We start from the raw sequence: 9107 nt of genomic DNA on the forward strand, positions 1-9107 counted from the left end.
TCAAAGTATCATCAGCATATTGGATCACAGGGTAGTCTGTATCATGGCAGGGAATAGGTAGATGCAGAAGTCCCCTCCTGTACATATCATTAATCACTGTTTGTAGCAGGTCAGCAGCTATGACAAATAGCAGGGGAGATACAGGGTCACCCTGTCTAACTCCTTTCTTACAAACAAATTTCCTCCCAGGGACTCCGTTGAGCAAGACAGAAGAAGTACCAGTGGTAAGGAGCCGTTTCATCCAAAGAATCCACTTATCATTAAAGCCCTTATACCTGAGAATTTGAAAGATAGCTTCATGCTCAATGGAGTCAAATGCCTTTTCAAAATCCAATTTAAGGATTACTATTGGCCTCTTGGACTGGTGGCATTGATGTAAGTACTCGAAAGTCCAACCCAGGCAATCCTGTATTGTTCTGGTTTTGATGAAACCATATTGGTTCTTATGGATGCAGTGCATGATTATTGTTTGAAGTCTATTAGCAGCCATTTTGGACAAAAATTTAAGCCCCATACTAGTGAGAGAGATTGGTCTGAAGTCTCCCACTTCCTCAGGAGAAAGTTTTTTGGGCACAAGAGTAATAAAAGAACTATTGATGTTATCTAAGACAGCCTTTTCCTCATGAAAGGCCCGGGCGAGCTCATAAAAATCCCTAGAAATAAGGTGCCAGCATTTCTTAAAAAACAGGCCATTAAAACCATCCGGACCAGGTGCCTTATCCACAGGCATGTGTTTGACCACATTATCCATTTCCTCCTTTTCAAAAGGCCTAGTGAGCACCTCAAGGCCAGATATTGGTGAGATTAGTGAAGACAAGTCAAAACCCATCACAATCCCTCTAGAGGTGCCCATTCTATTCTTAAAACAGCTCCAGATAAGTCCAGCCATTTGGGAATGATCAGAGACTACAGTTCCATCAGGTAGTCTTAGACTTGCTATGGAGTTTCGCCTATGTCTCTCAGTGGCCATAGCATGGAAAAACTTAGTGTTTTCTCCCCCCACCTTAAAGTATCTGATAGAGCATCGCTTCTTCCAGTACAGAAACTGTAAGTGCAGAAGCTTTTCCAAATGTGTTGTGACAATTCTTCTGAAGTTGTTTTCCTGAATAACAAGAGGCCTCCACTCCTCTAGTTCATCCAAAAGAAAAATGACATGATTACATTTGCTAATCAACAGCTTCAATTTGGAAATATTCATTTGCCATCTCTTAAGACACATTCTCAAACACTTAAATTTGTCTACAATTTTTGCAGTGATATGTGTCTTCCGAGAGGGCTGCTTCCAAGAGGATTCAACACAATTCATGAAAACTTCCAGTTCAAGCCAATAGTTTTCAAACCTAAAGATGTTTGATTTTGGAATGGAAGTTTTGATGGATACTAGACAAGGCACATGATCAGATGCAGTCCTAGCCAGAGGCAGCACTTCAGTCATGGGGTAATCAGAAATCCAATCTACAGAGGTAAAAAACCAGTCTAGCTGCTCAAGAAGTGGGGTATCCTGCATATTGGACCATGTGTAGGATCTGCCTTTGATTGGAAGTTCAAGGAGGCCCAGGTGACCGATAATCTCATTAAAAATGAACATGTCATTTATGTCCCCACCCGGTAAGTTTCTGTTATCCACAGATTGGAGGAAATTAAAATCGCCAAGTAGAAACCAATGCTCATTAACAGGTATAACAAGGTTGTATAACCAATTAACAAAATTGTCCTTGGATATACCCTGACAAGGACCATAAACAGCCACAAGAGTCCAAGCTTCATTATTTTGTCTGGAAGTAAACTGAACCACCACAGCAAACTGCTGCACCTCTATGATAGTGCCACTAAAAACTGCAGAATTCCAGACAACAATAATTCCACCAGAAGCCCCAATTGAGGGAGAACAGACAAAAGAGTCAAATCTTTTAGGGCAGAAAGATTTGATTGTCCTTGAGTCAAAAGAAGTACATTTCGTTTCTTGTAGACAAGCGATTGAACATTGGCTCTCCTCAATTTTCTGCCTAACAGCTCTCTGTCTAGCTTCAGAATTTAGGCCTCTCACATTCCAACAAAGAATATTCCAGTTTCTACAGCTATTACTCATTATAGCAAAAGTTAAAGGCCAGTAACCACATGGTATACAATACCACATTTTCAAAAGACAACAGTTTAGTCTGTCCCAACATCATCAAGTTCCAAAGTTCCAGAAGCAGGAAACAGCCTAAAAATAGTGAAAAGGCAAAATTAAGGGCTTGCAAAACCCAATACTCCAGGGAGACACTAATCATCATGTTTAGGCGAAGCTACAGCAGGTGGGTCCACCATAAGTGCATCCACAGTTAGCAGATCAGCATCAATCTGAAGCTCACGTCCAACTTCCTGTAGTCGACTAACAGGGGTTGCAGGAGGAATTCCATCAGAAGCAGGCTCTTCATGCATCTGGGCCATGAGAGGCTTGGCCTTGGGCTTCTTCCTCTTGGGCTGAAGCGCGAGCTCTTGGAAAGTGGGCTTGAAACCATCTCGCTGGGCTGAGCTTCTGGTGCAGCGTCGAACTGTGGTGTCAACAATTGGAGTTGGCGCCAGAGTCTTCCGTGGCTTGCGTTTGATCGCGGCAAAAGGAACCTGCACAGGCTGCACAGCAATAGGATCAGAGAAAAGCGCCCTGGCAACTGGCCGAGCGGGCTCCTCTTCCCTCCATGTAAGACGTGGCAGGTGCAAATCACTAAAAGCCAAATCCCAGCTCCTTTTAGACAGAACAACAGGTGACAAAGGTTGCATCATCACTGGCCTGGGTACAGAAAATGCTACAGGAGCTTGCAAAAGGTTCTCAAAAGACCTCCTCCAAATCATCTCCGGGGGCAAAGGAGGCCCAAAAGGGATCACCGGTAGAGCAATGTCCTTCGTGACAGAAGGAGGATGATACACCACAATTGCCCAATTGTTCCCTGTATCTTCATTGACCACAGGCTACATAATTGATTCAGATAGATCATCCTCCACCACAATGACAGGTGGATCCTGGTCAGTCGTGGAGCTTGGCTGGGCGGAGAGATCTACCACCATTGACTCTTGATCTTGAGCAGGTTCAGGCTGAACATTGTCCTGGCCATTCCCCCAATTGTCCTCAGCCACTTCAATGATCACAGGCTCTGGCGGCGGAGGAGGGATTGCATTCCACCCCAAGGCGGGGTAGACAGGAAGATTAAACGGGGGCAAATCCGGGAAAGGAACACCCGGAACTGGATGCGGATTGCCATTGAGGGGCATCCAATCTTCATCCTGGGGCATCTGCTCAGCAAAGTTCGCTCCCAAAATGTATAGAGGCGCAGTCCAAGAAACTCTCGCCCCACCATAGGCCGCAAAATCCATGAAGACTACATCACGTGGTACCAGGAAATCCTCTGGGAAAGAGGCAAAGACCAAAGAGCGGACCAAATAGGGGTCCTCACTGACCCAATGGTGGAATTTCCCAAAAGTATTCACCGCTGCCCTAATGCATTCAGTGTTGCGAAGGTCCAACGGAATACCAAGAAACATGATAAGTCCCTGACGAAAACCCTGAACTCCCCGAAAATTTTCACCCTCGTCATGCTTCATAAAACGCACGAAACGGTCATTACCTAGCGGCTGAGGCGGAAGTTGTAGCAGAGAAAATCTGACAGCAGCATCTCTAAGCTCAAAGAGCCCAACAGACCGGATCCAAGGCTGAGCTGACCGAACATGAGCCCCATGCCCATGCAACCACTGCACTACTTCCTCTCTAGCAGCACCAATCTCATCCGGTTGAGGAATAGGCATTACCTCCGCAAGCATGAACTCCTCATGACGGCGCACAATTGGGGTATGTGGCGTCACAAAGGTTCGCGGCAGACGATCTTCTCCCCCATCGACGATGTGGTGACCAGCAGGTACATACCTCAGGGGATCCAAATGAAAGTTGGCCATCGGAGTCGGGAGCTCCGCTTCCAGTGACGGCGAGTGAAGGGGCGGAGGAGGGGTTGCTGGCGGCGAAGTCGATGGTGTTTTGGGGCCAGGGCTGATGGAACTGGACGATGGTGTAAATGCAGAAGTGCAAGGGAGGTCCAAGTTTGGTAAAAGATTTGTCAGAGAGATATCCCCGCAGCGCGCCTCAGAAGATGGAGCGTTAACCGGTTTGGCTTGCCACACGAGCCCCAAGATAGTAGCAAATTTGTTGCAGTCTTTTTTGACGTGACCAGACCGGAGGCAAGAGATACACCAAAGCGTAGATGTGCACGCAGAAGCAAAATGACCCTTCTCCAGGCACTGCTGACACGTAAACATTTCATCGACCATATCAGAAATTAAGGTGTCGAAATCTTCCCTTGCTTGTTGAGACGAGGGGATATCCAGCTGCTCCCCAACGGAAACCGGCGAAACCCGGCCCACCTCAGAGGGGGAAGATGGCTCGTCCAGGCCCTCCGAGTCCAAAGCGAGCCCAACATGGCCCGGCTCGACCTCATTCGAAGGAACAGAATTCCCGCCCGAGATTGGTGGCGTGCGATCAGCATGGGGCCGAAGATCATGCACCGTACCAAACGAGATAGATGGTCTCGCCGACGTCCACCGGAGAGTCGCCGGCAAGGTTGGACGAATAATCACCCGCTCATGAGAAGAAATCGAGTAGCCCGCCTATTCAACATCACGAATGCAACTTTCCGTAGCTGGATAACGATAGTCCTGGCAAGCACCATATCTTTGAAAAACTGCAAAAGAGAGCTTCTTGCGAATTGAATGAGCCGATTTGAAAGAAGACTTAGAAGGCTTAGAGCTCAGGGCTAAAACCCCAAGAGCAGCACGTCTCTTTGAGGGACTCACTAGGATCCACTCAGCATCACACTCCAAATTCCAGATCTTGAACTCACGACTCTAATTAGGGCCGTTACTCCACAAATGGAAGTAACATTTGAATTGTTCGCAAGAAAAAGACCGAAGACGAAGAATAATCATGGCAACAACCTTACAAGAGACTTGAAAACCAAAAACCTTGTCCTTTATCAAAAACACCATGAAATCAATGCCCGATCCACCAATAGCTGCTTCCAGAGCCGCAGCCACAGAATCCTCGTTCAAACAAAAGTTGTGGCGCCCAAACGAAACCACCATGGTGAAGATGTGAGAATCCTCCATGGGGTGTACCGAAAAGCCCGTAGATCTGAAAACCTTCTCCACAAAAGCCAAACCTTTGGAGAAGTCCAGGCCAAGGGTGGAACCCTCCATGGAACCCATTGAAGATGGGTACGAACGTGTAGATCTCGGAGCGCCGAAGAGATCCACTGGAGAAGAATTAGATTGTAGTGGCTAGTGTAGGAGATCGCCGAGGTGGGGGTGGAGATCGCTGGGGTGGGGGGTGGAGATCGCCATTCGCATCTTGTTGAGTTGCCTTGACCCATGACTTGGGGTAAAGCTTCTCTAAGGTGGAATAACGTACCTTGGGTGGTGGTGTTGAACTTGATCATGTAGTTGAAGTTGTGTGGGATGCTCAAGATTGATGTAGCTCATCAAAGATTGGGAGCACCACTTGTAGTTTGTGTTCATCTAACTACATGAGTTAGTTTTGCAAGGAAGAGCACTTGTGTATCCAACTTGACAATCATAAATTCGATACCAAATGAAATTTGATATGTAGAAATGGTCAAAGGATATGTTGAAAGTTTTTATGCTTCCTTGTCTTCAACCACCATATTGTAGAGACTTGGTGATGTAGAGATTGCTCAAGATGTGAGTGATTTGCAATCTCATAGATTTTGGTTCATCCAAGCACCTACAAGGGTTAGATAGCATGCAAGGGTGCAAATATATCCACGACATATGATCATCATCATAAGAGAAACATGAAGGATAAGTCATAGGTTCATGCCTTGCATGTACCCACATGGAGTTCCTACTCCAACTTTGAAGCATCAATGATGTTCAATTCACCTCTCAAACGACAAAATACTTTCTCATCAAGCAGTTTGGTGAATATATCCGCCAATTTCTTATCGGTATGAACATGCTTAAGATCAATGTCCCCTTTAGCAACATGATCTCGAATGAAATGATGACGAACTTCAATATGCTTGGTTCGAGAATGTTGCACGGGATTATGAGAAATCTTAATAGCACTTTCATTGTCACCAAGCAATGGAACATGTTTCACATAGTTCCCATAATCTTTAAGAGTTTGGGTCATCCAAAGTAATTGAGCACAACATGAACCGGCGGCAATGTATTCCGCTTCGGTGGTGGATAAGGATACCGAGTTTTGTTTCTTGGAGGACCAAGACACAATAGATCTACCAAGAAATTGACAAGTACCCGAAGTGGACTTTCTATCAACCTTGTCACCGGCATAGTCTGAATCGGAGTAGCCAACAAGATCAAAAGAAGACCTCTTAGGATACCAAATGCCAAAATTTGGTGTATGTATTAGGTATATCACTATCCTTTTCACATCCTTAAGATGACATTCTTTGGGGGCCGCTTGATATCGTGCACACATGCACACACTTAGCATAATATCGGGACAGGAGGCACATAGATATAACAATGAACCAATCATAGAGGGATAGACCTTTTGGTTAACCGGTTTGCCATCCTTGGTCAAGTAAAGATGTCCACTAGTAGGCATGGGAGTTTTCATACCTTTGCTTTCTTGCATGTTGAACTTCTTGAATAAGTCCTTGGTGTACTTTGTTTGAGAAACAAAGGTGCCTTCCTTAGTTTGCTTGATTTGCAAACCAAGAAAGAACTTGCGTTCACTCATCATAGACATCTCAAACTTCTTTGACATTAGCTTTCCAAACTTTTCACTAAAATGAGGGTTAGTCGAACCAAATATGATATTATCAATATAAATTTGGCACACAAATAATTCACCATTAACCCTTTTAGTAAAAAGAGTAGAATCTATCTTTCCAATCTCAAAGCCTTTTTCAATAAGGAACTTGGTCAAGCATTTGTACCATTCTTTAGGAGCTTGTTTGAGACCATAAAGAGCTTTGTGAAGTTTGTAAACATGTTCGGGTTTCTTAGGATTAACAAAGCCGGGAGGTTGTTTAACATAAACTTCCTCCTCAATTTCACCATTTAGGAAAGCACTTTTAATGTCCATTTGGTACAGGGTGATATCATGGTGATTAGCATAGGCAAGTAAGATGCGGATGGACTCAAGTCTAGCAACGGGGGCATATGTCTCACAATAGTCCATACCTTCGACTTGAGTGTAGCCTTGGGCGACAAGACGTGCTTTGTTGCGAACTACTTGTCCATCTTTGTCTTGCTTGTTGCGAAACACCCATTTGGTACCGATGATGTTGTGGTTGTTGTCGGGCTTCTCAACCAATGTCCACACTTGGTTTCTCTCAAAATTGTGTAGCTCTTCATGCATGGCATTTATCCAATCTGGATCTTCCAACGCTTCTTCAACCTTCATAGGTTCAATGCTAGAGATGAATGAATAATGTTCACAAAAATTAGCCAAACGAGTTTTAGAGCGAGTGATTCTCCCGGTTTGAATATCGTTGAAGATTTGTTCGATGGGATGGTCTCGTGAAACTCTTGCTCGAACTCGTGGGAGCTTTTGCTTGGGTCGGGGTGGAACATCTTCTTCATCATCTTGTCCTTCTTCTTCCTGGCCTTCTTCATCGTTGGCGTTGTCGTTCTCTCGTCGTGGTGGAGAAGGAGGTTGATGAGGTTCATCTTGGTGTACTTCCTCGTTTTCTTCATCTTGGTGTGTCCCACTTGTGGATGCTTCCATGTCAACTCTTGGTTCACCTTGTCGTGAGGTAGAAGCTTCCACTTGGACGGACGAGGTACTCTCCTTCACCTCCCTTGGACGAATCTTGCCAATAGACAAGTCTTGGATTGCTTCCGAAGGGTCTTTGTCTCCTACATCAATTGGAAATTGCTCTACTTGTGAGCCATTAGATTCATCAAACTTCACATCTACCATCTCTTCAACCTTTCGGGTGAAATTGTTGTAGACACGGTAAGTGTGAGAGTTTGAGCCATAACCGAGTAGGAAACCCTCATGAGATTTAGGAGCAAATTTAGAACAACAATGCTTATCAAGAATGTATCACTTTGAGCCGAATACTTGAAAGTATCCAACTTGGGGTTTGTTACTAGTGAGAAGCTCGTATGCCGTCTTGCCGAGTAGCTTGTGAAGATACAAGCGATTTGTTGCATGACAAGCTGTCTCAACCGCTTCCCCACAAAAGTGTTTTGGCGTCTTGTACTCATCAAGCATCGTTCTCGCCATCTCTATAAGAGTCCGGTTCTTCCTCTCAACAACTCCATTTTGTTGAGGCGTATACGTAGCCGAGAACTCATGTGAAATCCCTTCTTCGTCAAGAAACATATCCACATTTGCGTTCTTGAACTCCGTTCCATTGTCGCTTTGAGCCTTCTTGATCTTCACTTCAAATTGATTTTGGGCCTTCCTAGCGAAGTTTTTGAAGATCTTTTGGACCTGCGATTTATCATCAAGAAAGAACACCCACGTAAATCTTGAAAAATCATCGGCTATAACTAGACCAAATGAGTTTCCACCGAGACTCTTGTAGGCATTAGGACCAAAGAGATCCATGTGAAGTAGCTCGAGCGGTCGTCTCGTGGTAATGATGTTCTTCACGGGGTGACTTCCTCCAACTTGTTTTCCTGCTTGACAAGCACTGCACAATCTATCCTTGTCAAATATAACATCTTTTACTCCAAGGATGTGATCACCTTTAATAAGCTTATCAAGATTTCGCATGCCCACATGCCCTAATCTTCTATGCCATAACCAACCTTTAGAAGATTTAACAATTAAGCAAGTTCTAGGTTGAGCCTTTTTAGTGAAATCAACGATGTAAAGATCACCTCTACGTAAATTGGTAAAGACCATTTTATGATTATCTCTACAAAACACTTGGCAATCTACTTCAGTAAATAGGACATTGAAACCAAAGTCAGCAAGTCTAGATACGGAAAGTAAATTGTAGCCAAGAGATTCAACGAGCATAACATTTTGTATGGAGCTACCATGTGAGATGGCCACCTTACCAAGGCCAACCACCTTTCCCTTTGAGTTATCACCAAAAGTGACGTACTTCCGAGGGCCGTCGTTTTCAGCAAGC

The sequence above is a fragment of the Triticum urartu genome, chromosome 7, assembly GCF_003073215.2.
Source record: "Triticum urartu cultivar G1812 chromosome 7, Tu2.1, whole genome shotgun sequence".
Lineage (NCBI taxonomy): Eukaryota > Viridiplantae > Streptophyta > Magnoliopsida > Poales > Poaceae > Triticum > Triticum urartu.